The sequence below is a fragment of the Temnothorax americanus genome, unplaced genomic scaffold (genome assembly GCF_048541705.1).
Source record: "Temnothorax americanus isolate GAGA-0224 unplaced genomic scaffold, ASM4854170v1 Scaffold57, whole genome shotgun sequence".
Classification (NCBI taxonomy): Eukaryota; Metazoa; Arthropoda; class Insecta; order Hymenoptera; family Formicidae; genus Temnothorax; species Temnothorax americanus.
The window spans coordinates 141,247-153,809 of NW_027509721.1; the positions used below are offsets into that span (position 1 = coordinate 141,247).

The 12,563-nt window shown below is 35.8% G+C and overlaps 1 protein-coding gene across 2 annotated transcripts in view; it reads left to right on the top strand.

Annotated features, from left to right (window-relative positions):
* Syn1 (Syntrophin-like 1) overlaps nucleotides 1–12,563 on the top strand; it is a 227,341-nt gene that overhangs the window by 52,150 nt on the left and 162,628 nt on the right. The gene's annotated exons all lie outside the window — the stretch shown is intronic.

Here is a 12,563-nt window from a genome sequence, read left to right on the forward strand (position 1 = left end):
ATTTCCTGAAAGAAGAGTTATAGGGTGAAATAACAGTAGAGAAGAAGATTTCTTCTCATTTTACATGGTCCAGTCACGTCTGATTCGTTGTTCGTACACAGGCGATCATGTTTACTTTCGACGAAATAACTCTCTTTCTCTCTTCCCCCCTTTCTTCTCACTTACTCTTCTGGCCTTCTTTTTGCACGTAACACAGCTGCTAACATATGCATGGAAAGTTATTTCACTCACGAGACCCTATAACATCCGGTGACAAAATGGTCTGGAAAGGGCAGGCCTTTGCGTTCGTGCGCTGCCACTTCCTGAATAGGCTTTTGGAGGGATTCTAAAGGACGCTTGTTTTCTCATTTTTCTTTTTTTTTACGCGCGCTAACACGCCGCGCGAATATACGAAAATGTTTAAAATGGATGAAATATGTTCTCCATATATAGGACAAACATAATTGAAGGTTAAGGGAAAAAAAATATAAGAAGAAATGAGAAAAATATTGTTTAATAACAAAAGTATTGTTTAGCAGATTAGTGCTCTCAAAAATATGGATACAATGATAAAATAATTGGAAAATTTTATGAAAAATTCTTTGGCATTATCAAAAACTCTCTCTCTTGGCCAAGTTCCTATACATATACAGAGTTTAATAATTAGTAAAATAAATGAATTGAGGAAATAATTATTTATGATTCAGAATAAGTGATTTTTAAGGCATTCTATTAAACCAGCAAATAAAATTAGATATCCATAACGGATTTTATGCAAGTAGGGAATCTCTTTGAATTTGTGAATGGAGCATTTACCTGTGCCTTATAATAGGGAGCGGACACGAGTGAGGACGGAATGGCCAAACCAGGAATTTCTCTCAAAGCCGCATCGCGCTCGCTTATGAATTTAATCGTTCCCATTCTCTTCCCCAGGATCGTTCTCAATCGCCTTTTCTCCCAGGTGGTTTGTAAAAATCTGCAATTTTGTTCACCGTCCCTGCCCTCTCTCCTGCCCCTTCCTTTTTTGACATACCTTTGTTCCTGCTCTCTTTCATCTCTGTCTTATTTCAGTATACCATCTTTTCTTTCTACTTCCTGACGCTATGCTCTAATTTAAAACGCTGCATTGTCGCGAACCCATTCTGACTGCGTGCACTCGGTGCGCCGGAATAAGGGATGCCGACGAGTAGAGCGGGCGAGCGGCGGCGAAGGGTGAGAGGTTGATTGTCGTCTAGCGAGCAAGAAAGGACGAAGAGCTAGCGGACAGAGGTCGGAAGAGAGGCGGGAAGCTTTTCAACAAAGTTGGGGGCTGAAAGTTTTTAAAGAGTGTCAACGTGGGACGCGGTGTCTTTTTTCTTTCGGTGCACCTTTTTTCTTTCTCCCCTCCTCCCCTATCCTCACCGTTGCGTCTTACACAACCCTTTCTCTGAGCGCGCGCGCGCGCGCCAAGCGAAAGGATACTTCCTATAAAAGTCCTCGCACCTGGTACTTTGTGTTTAGAGAGGCTGAAATAGTGGGGCCTTGTTTGAAAGCGGTAACACTTCTGAAAGGAGAGGAGTTACGAGCAAGGTCACCGGAGTCCATCAATTTCACCTCTGGGAAATTTTTTCAGAATGGGAAGATTACTTTTCTTATTAAGAGTTATAGTACCTAGAATTTTATCAAGAAGAAACAAACATTGAAACCACGAACGAAATCTGTTTCTGCTTGTAATTGAGATGTCGGGGTTACTAAATTTACACACACATACACACACGCACGTACACACGTAAACCAATTATCGCGGAAAATATCATTTACCAAAATTATTGTAACGTTACCAAATTTGCATGATAATGCCCGCTGCCATAAGTCGTGTTCAAAACAAAAGTGTTATGAAAACATAATGTATCGTCAATATACGCAAGCGTAATCCATGCATATGTAATTTCCCCCGACTTTCGATTAGTCATGCTTGTTTCGGTTTGTTAACTGTATTTAGAACACCATGATTTATTCTAAAGGGCAAATGCCGTCCTTTGAAAATACCAAATTTATATATTATTTGCATAGTGTTGGAATGTCTCATTAATTTGTTTGTCGCACATTTTCATTCGCAAACATTATAATAATGTGCTTGATTAAACTTGCAGCATATATGATCGATAACTGCAGTATAACTAGTCGAAAACTAAGATTTTTCTGTGATAATATTTTTTTTATATGCATTTTAAGAACTTTGGGAATTTTATATTTTGATACTATTTCTTGTATGTTTATTTTTTTCGTATTTAATTCAATTTAATTAGCTTTTAAGTAAAATTAAGCAAAATATATCATTTTAATGAAGTGTCTAAGACGATAGAAATTTTTGGGAGATAATCACTACTGTTTTACCAAAGTTTTACGCAGGCATTCCTTCCTCGCTAGTTTCCAGTTAGAGAAGCGAAAGGGAAAGCCCGCGGTTTATCATCGGTGATTACGGTTTACGGTAACGATTAATTAACGTTATTGTTGTTATTAATACGGCTTATCCCACGGTAGTCGCTGTCCGTAGAAATTTTCCGCATGAGTGAGCCTAATCTTAGCTGTTATGGAAATCTTATTTGTGTCGGCGGCTTAGACTGGCCCAACTTGGTGTTAATCTAGGTCGGCGAAGAACCTACGCCAAACAAGCCCATTCTCGTTCGGCGATAAAAAAGGGCGATAGTGAACGATCAGTCATTTTTTTAAATTCTGTAAAACAAAAGATTCTTCCATGTAATATATGTAAGCAAATAACATGTAAGAATTAAGATTTGTTTTTTTTGCGTACAATTAAAGATAATTGTCTTTGAAGAAGATATAGTCGACACATACACATGAGATCTATTTAATTATTTACAACGCGTTTTATTACATTTGAGACAATTTGTGAGAAACAAGTAAATTTGGTTTTTTTTTTTTTTATTCTTACTTTTCCCTGGTGAAACAAGATATTGAAGAGAACAGGAGGCGGATGCGGAGAGGAGAAAGAAAGGAGGGGGAAAGAGGGCGCGATAGCCGCGGCGCAGGAGTCATACGATTAAATTGAAATTAGTTGCAAAACTTTTTAATTGCATATTCGATAGTGGCGCCAGTGCGAGACGATAACTACAATTTATCCGAGTCCACCCTTTGTTTTTCTTGCCCCCATTCTCTCTCGGGGGAGGGGGGAGTCCTGAGAACCTTCCCTGGCGCGTTCTACTTTACGAATTCAGTACTTCGGATGTGCGCTCATTATTGAGCGACGACGCCGCGCTAGATTAACTTCTTGTGGATCTTCTCCAGGTCCGTTCTCAGGTACAAGCTCAAGTTCGCCGATTGTTTTCCATAGTACGAATTAGGTTTAAGATGGCGAGGATAGGATGGTCATGTTCTATTCACCCGCGAGTTATCTTTAGTTCCGGCGAACATTGCATGACGTTAGTAAGAAGATCTAAGCGCAAAAGACCGCGCTGAGAGAATGCAAGTTGAACATTTCTCTTGTAAATGTCTTGTTTTTATAAAATAAAGAAATAAATATAATAAAGTTCTACTATACAATAGGGTAAACTCGGATAAGATGGCTATACAGGAAAAATGGTCAACCCATGTTTATTCGATGTTTATTCGAGCTAGATTGAAAGAACATAGGATGGCCATCTTTCCTGTATGGCCATCTTACCCGAGTTTACCTTATATTATAATTTAATTTAGAAGTTGAAACTTGTAAATTATTTAATGACTTTGAGATGACATACACATATATCATGCATTCTATCATAGGTATACTATTTTAAAACACATTTCTATAATTTAAGGAGTTAATGTGACTTTTCCGGACTTTAAATTTTTCATTTTACTTTCAGGTAAGTGGACGGATCAGTTGTGGAATTCTCTCGAGTGGCAACAACGTAAGTTTTTTGCTCCAATTGTATGCGAGATATTATCCTGATAATTTTATGGGAAGGATAAAGTGTAGCAGGCGTTGTGGGTGTGTTTTAGTGTAATTTGGAAGGTCAAGTTTTTCTTTCGACATAAAAACACACATGGAAACTAAACATCCGAAAGGATGTAATAATAAATCGCGCTAAATAATAGATATGAGTATAGGCGTAGATACGTATCTTATTTGCATTATTAGCCAGCTGCGTCATTGTCATTCAGCGTGAAAGCGTTTCGCAGCTTGGGGAACAGATTAGCGAAGCCTGCGACATCGCCAGGATTTGACCATTGAGGTGGGATTACCAGCGTTGGTAACTCCTCCCGGGTGAATCTGGCCTTAAGCGCGTTACACAATTAGAACTGGGAATGGCCGCACGGCCGAGTTAGCGGGGGCTTGTTCGCGGCTTTATGTATTAGCGGTAATAAGAACGAAGTGAAATTCGCTGTGATCTTCAAGAAATTTCCGTTGGCATTCGAGACCGCCTGGGATAATTGAGAGAGAGCGATAGAAGTGCCATAATATTGGCCGCGCGTGACTGAGAGAATCTAAATAAAGTAAACGTACGCTGCGTTGATAGTACTTTTAAATGAGTCAATATATTACCAACAAAACAGGAATATACCTTAATTAGATTGTAGTTTCTAACGATAAAATTGTGTGCAAAAGTTGTAGCTAATATGCAAAAAGATGACGTATAAATTCTTCGCATAACAATAACAAAAATTATATATTTTTAGAATGTTATTTTAAATAAATACACTGCAAATCCAAAATGTGTTATTTTGACGGAAGCTCTTCTTTTAAACATTTTTTTTGCCGTTTTAAATCACTTTTAATTTAATACGATTAAACATGTTAATTTAACACGCAAAACATGTAAGAGTTTCAGTCAAATGTGTCAATTTTAGACGTTTATGCGTGTAGAAATAAACATCACTTGGATTTACAGTGTATTTCCAATCATTTTATTTCGAATAAACATTTTAAATTGCTGTATATTGAATTTTAATTGATTTAATTATACATGAATTGCAATTATGCAACTTGTTTAAAGTTGCATAATTTACATATCTGTATGTACAAATTTAATATAAAATCTTTGATAGAAATAAGTTTAATAGGTATTGTTGACGTTGATTATAGAATTCTGTAGAAAGCTCCTCGAATGCATTTTTTATGAAGAACGCCGCGAAGCAAACTATTCCCGGCACATTATTTAATATCGTTTCGTACTTACGAAATAAAGAGATTCCCGGTGTGATGGGATTGCGCTTTGTTACTCGAAACGGTCGGAAGTGGCGGTAATAAATTTGTCCCGATGTTTTATACGTTCCCGCGTTGTTTCTCGAGTAAACATTTTAATCCTCAATTTTTCTCCGGGCGCCTGTCGCATGTCCCACGGTGCGCCGGGCGCTGCACGAGAAAGCTCCCAGAATGTTCCTTTTCACGGATCCAAATGTATTTAGCGCTTTTGCACTTTGTTCCGCGAGAAAAGCTTCTTTCCTTTCAGAGAAACTGCTTGCCGGCCGCCGCGCCGCTCTCTCTCTCTCTCTCTCTCTCTCTCTCTCTCTCTTTCTCTTTCTCTCTCTCTCTCTCTCTCTCGCCGGCTGACAAAGTCGCAGCTGCGACAATCAAGCAATTCCATTTGCTCGAGCGATTGCTTATTTTCTTTCGCCGACGGTGCGTTAACAGCCGATTCCGTAAAATACGATAATGCGAATTTGATTTAACAAATTTCTTTAGTTTCCTCCATTCTCATCACATTTCGCGGAACATTTATAAAAAAAAAATTTCAAGCGGATATTTCCTTATCTGCTGCGCTATTTTATATTAATGATGATTAATTAAACTGTGTAAATTATAATGTTTCTTTTTTCTTTAATGTCTTTGGTGTTAATATCTATTCTGATGTGAATATCTTAATAGAAATAGAATTTAAGTTTTCGATTTTACAAATTTTTGATGTACTAATTAGAAAGAATATGTTAAATTCAATATTTTCTTTTAATACATTTTTGGAGAGATTATACGATTTAAACATATACAATTATATAAAATTTGTATAGGGTAACTGGGGGGAATATGTCAGTGTGGGGAATATACCATTTTTGCAACACTTTTGTATTTCTTTCTTTTTAATAGTAAAGAATTAAAATATTTCATTAAAACCATATATAAATAACAGATAAAAGAAGGAAAAAGAAGACCAGTATACAAAGATACCTAAAAAAAAGAGAAATAGGAAAAAAAATCATATTTTTCTTAAGTGTGGCATATTCCCCCGAGTTACCTTACTCTGTTTCTATATGCGTTCTTTATTATATAATTATCAACATTTACACGTAAATAACTTATCTAATTAATAATCTTTATCATTTATTATCTTAAGCGGTAAGTGACAGCTATTTGATGTTTATATTTCGTTAGGTATAATTTGAAGTTCTATTTTATTTTGGTATTTCGAATTTCCAAAAATATTATATATCTTAAGGTAGTCGTCTCGTCAGGGCATGTATTAGATAAAGTTTTCGATTTTGGATTTTATATCAAATTATATGATCAGCTTTGCAGTCGATTTTTTCTGTGGCTCCTTACCGACTATTTACTCTAGAAAATCGATCTCGAAAATCACAAATTTTGCATTATTTCATACAGACGGCACGAAAAAGAAGGCTCTATCACGGTTTCAATCACATATTTTCGCATTTTTCGATTAGATGAAGTGAGAAAAAAACATTGTTTTTGTACATTAGATTTCGAAGAATATAGTTTACCGGAGATTTCGCTGCTAATTTTTTAGTTTATTTTAGTGAAAATGCGGTAATCGAGCAGACATTTTTTGGTCGAGGTGAAGTTGGGAAGACTTGGCAACGCCGCTGGCTAATCACTGTAGTTGCAAGTTATGAGGCTCGTCTTTCTTAGCCGAATTGGATAGTGATTGACACCCCTGTCATGCGTTTTGAAACCCTTTCTCAGTAATTGTCAAAATTTAATCGAAAAGGAGATGTAACCTTACTTGTAACCTTTTTCGACGACTCGCATGATCAGCTGATCAAAACGGAGTCAAATGAGAAAAATCACATTGGAAAAAGTAACATACTTTGTCACGTATGAAATTTTACACCATAATTCATAAAATTATTTTTTCCTTAGCAAAAATTGCCTGAAATATATTTCTGAACGTGAAAACCTACAAACAGTCACATGACTAGCACGTAGCGAGACGCCTACCTTAATAAGAGCCATGAAAGACGCGGGTTCAAACCAGCAAGCTAGGAAATCGTTGTAAATACTCCAGAGAGTATGAAAACGAGCGGCGAGAACGCGTCCACGTTTACATTCCTCTCTAACCGTTCTCATATAATTTAAAGCTACGCAAGCACGGATAAGGCCATTTTATTTTGCTTTTACTACCGCCCGCGTTTCGTATTCTCGGCCCGTCCGCTTTCGCGCAACCGCACCTTTTTTTTTTAGTACTTCAGTTGATCTCGCAAACTTAGTAGTTTCTTCACGACCGCCCGCGATACCTTCGCGATACGTGCGTCGCTCGATTTCGGCATCCTGCAAATTTTTTTTACACGCAATTAGCGACGCATTTAGATTTTTATCCTTCAAAAGATTCATGTACTGTGGCAAAAATGGAGCTCGGAAAACTTAGCTGGAAAGCGTTTGTTAGATAATGTATAATGTCTTATAGAATATTTCTCATATGGTAGAAAGAAATAAGCGATTCACGAGAAAAAGAAGATAAGGAGTCTCAATTTTTGCAACAGATTTTGCCCTATATTCTATAATAATCTATGATATTTGGGATTAAATGTCTTGTATTTTATTAAATATTAAAGAATGAAGCCAATACCTTGAGATAAATTACATTTTATTGTTATTTTTAACTATCCATGTGTGTCGAAATTTATTATTTTAATACACGAAAGTATTATTTTAACTTCACTAGGTTAATTAATTAACGACATATTGATAAGCAGTAGCGACTTACATGAATGGTTAAAAACGACTCAAATTGATATTGTACGAATCTATTGGTGTAGTTTTGAACTCTCTATTACGATTACCTATTTCAAAAAATGAAAACAGTGCTTTCAAATAGACTGAATTAGATTCGAACTCTCTATCTCGAAAAATAACTTATAATGTAGTGCAGGCAGGAAAGAAACAATCGATTTAAGTTTTCATAGCGCACGATAAAACCTCGCGATGGAGGCCTGGGTAAATAACAGCGATTTTCGGAATGTTTCTGCGATAGGTATAAGAATTAGAGAGGATTGGGCGAAAAGGGAAAAAGAGGGCAGGATCTGAAGTGTTCTGATTACAGTAAGTCGCATGCCGGCCTCGTAATTCCAGCCGGATAAAGTGAGTAAGCTGTCAGTCGGTGCAGCGAATTTGGACCTTTCGTCTCTTCTACCTCTCTCCCCCTAAACCAACGTCGCGACCCACTTCGATTCGACCTAATCATTTGGCGGCATGCGATTCGCTATCACCCACGTGCACGACGTTCACGTGCGCTACGTGTAGTCGGACGATTGATTCGGTGGAATTACAAGGCGCGTTAGTGCCTTATCTTGAAATTTGCAACTTCGCATCTTATCTCAAATACGTGTGATCACAGCACCGTTTAGAATAAATGCGAATGTAATTGCGAATTATAGTTCTGAAATATCGTAATTGTTTCATCGCGGATATGAAAATACTATAAACAACGGGAAATGTGAATTAAATATAGTCAAACAAGATTGCTTATTTATTACAGTAAGAGTAGTATATTAGTAAGTATAGTAATAAGTATATCTTTTAGTATCTTTTAGTTGACTCTGGAGCTAATCTGAGCTCCGTATATCAATATGATTTATGAATTGTAATATGATATTAATTGCGAATAATCAGACTTCAATGTTCCGTGTAATTGTCGATCCTATCACATCAATGTGCGTTCATCACGAGTAAGGTATAGAACTTATACGAGACCCAGCTATGATTTCAAATAGAAACGGTTAAAGTCTCGAACTCTCGCGTTACTCGGTAAAGTCGCTCTCGAAATTATCCCAGTGACGAAGCCACTTTCGACAAAAGCGACGAGACACGAGACAAGCAGGTTATGAAAGTCAACATTCTGTCGGTTGCACTGTCATGACGTAATTAAGCACCTAGTGAGGATGTTATATTAAACAGCAACCGTTGTGATAAATGGTCGCGGCCGGATAACGAAGGCGCGGTGAGATCGCGAGAAAAGGTGCGGTGGCGCCGCCGGGCGACGTGGTTTCAATTATGAATAATGCATTGTTAAAAATGAAAACCCAGCCGCGTTTCCTTGATTATAATCCAACAGGAAATTCAGATAAATCTCTCCGGAGCGGAGGCAGAGGAGCTAGGCCACCTACCCGGCGCGCGGCGGAAAGCTAAAGTTACGAACCCGAACTTTTCGAATATACTATATAAACGAAGAAATGGGGAGAGTAAAGGGAAAAAATAGAGTTGAGTGAAAAAGATATGGCGCCAAAAAGACAAAGAATTTGCAGCGAATACAAGTTATATACTCCGGAGGGATCCATTTAGTTATTTGTCAGGACGATACGAATCTTCTTGGAAGTTACGGAATCCCTTGTGAAAATTTTGCGCGCGCGCACGTATGCGTGCGCGCATTGACAAACGTTCACCATAAAATTCAGTACAAAATTTTTTCTTGTTTCTTTTTATTCATTCTTATTTAATACACGTTATTCTAATATATATTTTTTAAATATTTTTTGACACATGTGTGTGTGTATATGTGACTGAACGATTTATCAGAGAAAAATTAATATAGTGCTATATATACTGCTTATCGGTTAAAAATATTATTGATTACTGAAAGAAAATAATCCACAGGTTTTTATCATAAAAATTATACTTGTGATAATAATTATAACATACTAGATTCCCCTCTCCCCAAACTCACTTATTAATTAGAAGCTAGCACTTTTGATATTCTTTCTCTTCAAACTCTAACCTACATCTTTGAATTTTCTTTTAAATAAAAAATAATAGATAATATTATAGATGCAGATTAGCATATTGTCAAATATTTCAAAAATGTAATCCCTTATATTAGTCTTTAAATTTTATTTTTGCGCGTTTCACCTTCCGTTGACCCACCATTATTAACTCTCTTTTATTTTTTTTCATTTTATTTTCTTTTTTTGAAATTATCAAAAAATTAGAAAAATTTTGGCACCGGTTTCAAGAAAATCAATTCTTAATGAAAAATTATCCATTAATAAAATATTAAACTTATATTCTCCAAAAATTAAAAAAATTTTGACACGACTCCTATTTCATATATAATTCTTTAAGATTTGGTCAATTAATTCTCGAAAAATTTGAAAAATTTTGTAATCGGTTTCCAAAAAAATCGGTAACGAAAAATTATACACTTTATAGCAATTCCCGGAAAATTTTACCTATTTTATATGTAATTTTTTAAGATTCGATCAATTAATTCCCAAAAATTGAAAAAATTTTGTAACCGGTTTCCCAAAAGATCGGTAACGAAAAATTATACACTTTATAGCACTCCCCAGAAAATTCTACCTCTACTTTATATACAATTCTTTGAGATTCTGTCAATTAATTTCCGAAAAATTGGAAAATTATCTGATACCGATTTCCCCAAAGATTGGTAACGAAAAATTATACACTTTACAGCATTCCCTGGAAAATTCTACCCCTATTTTATATATAATTCTTTTAAATTCGGTCGATTATTTTCCGAAAAATTAGAAAAATTAGAAAAATTGGTTTCCAGAAAATCGGTAGCGAAAAACTATGCACTTTATGGCACTCCCCGGAAAATTCTACCCCTATTTTATGTACCTTTGATAAAAATTCGGTCCACTAACGAATGAGTAGTTCGCGGTCAGACAGACAGACAGACAAACAGACAGACAGACAGACGTCCGGTACTTATATATATAGATAGATTAATTATTATAAAAATTATTAAAACTTATTTTAGTGAGAGTTGATGATGCAATTATATTATAATCTATGTAACAACACGATGAAACGAATTAATACGCAATGGTGTCTTTGTTTTAATTTATCTAAATTATTTTATTCACCCTTAAATTAATATACGCGGTGCTCGTCGGACAGATTTATTGCCGTTGCCCAACCAAATTTTACTGTCTAAAACTTTTCAATGTGGCACGTTGTAGTTCAGTTTTACTCGTACACCTTTCATCTTTCTTTTTTCTCGCTTGTTTTTTTTATCATACCGCCGTCGGGTTTCTACACGCACAATGTCATTCGCAGTACGAATTTTCGTGGCTGTTATAACGTTGCTTTGTTCGCGCTATCGCACCTCATATTTTATTAATTATTCCACGCTTTGCGACGAGCTGACAAAAAAAATTTATAGTGCAAGTATACATAGGCCGCACGATACGCTTATACGTGTAATGCAGTAGTTTGAAACATTTGTTTAACTTTTTATTGAAACGTAAAACATCGCACGGACGAATTACATGATGAGAATAAAACGTCGGATAAAATGTTGATGAAAGATTATTTAAAAAGTTCAAAATGCAATTTTTTTGATAATAAAAAATGCAACTAATTAAGATAGTGATATTTTATTAATAACGGGCTGTAAGAATGTATTAATAGCTATTAATTTGATATAATTTCTTACATAAAAATTTAGACATTTTAAAAATATATTTTAACGCATCATATCTATGACTATAAAAGGAACAATATAATTTTGTTAATAATGTTTTTAACTAGATTTGTGATGCTAATAAAGTGAGCATTAAATGTAGAACGTGTTCGTTTTCTCATGGGAGCATTCAATTAAGTTTAATTCGCACGAGAGATCGAATTAAGGAATATGAAAATCCCAAGAGACAGGAAAAATAGGTCTCTATAATTGTAATAATCTTACACTATATATTGTCCTAAAATTCTCCTTTTCTTCCTTTCCTCGGCTTATTTTAACCATGAGATAATATGATGACGAAGAAAGATAAGTTTAAAACAGTTTATGTGCGATTTCTGAATGAAAATTTTTGTAATCATATATCTGATTGTGATTTTAATGATACATATGCTACTTTATGGTGAATCATTGGCAAAAGATCCGCCGAATTTAGCATTTTGATTCATATATATTGCGAACGTGAAAGTAGAGTTCAAGTTGGGTGTTGTTAGTCTAAGAAGCGGGGGGCGGCATGCACCCGAGGATAATTCAGACGCGCTTTTCGAAGTAGGGAACATCAGTAATGACGGTGGGAAGAGGAACGAAAAGTGCACGTGCCGCTATTCCGTAGAAGAAATTCACCAGAGCTTCTCCCCAGCACTTATATATCAGCGGGATGCCATTGTTCCTGCGGCGGAGCTGGGACACGAAATGCTTTTATGCGCTTTTTAAATAATAAATTTGATGCGTTTCAATATTTCAATTAAATTTGTATCGATTGTATTTAAATATTTGAACCTTTTTTATTTGCTGAAATTATAACTGTTTAATCTCATTAATTGCGCACTTTGGTCAGCTCGGCGAGTACAGCCTTCATCCATACAATATATGTTTCAGACAATTCAAACTCCCGTAGCTAGATCATATATTCGACCACATCGACGGAACGATGGTTATTTCAATGCG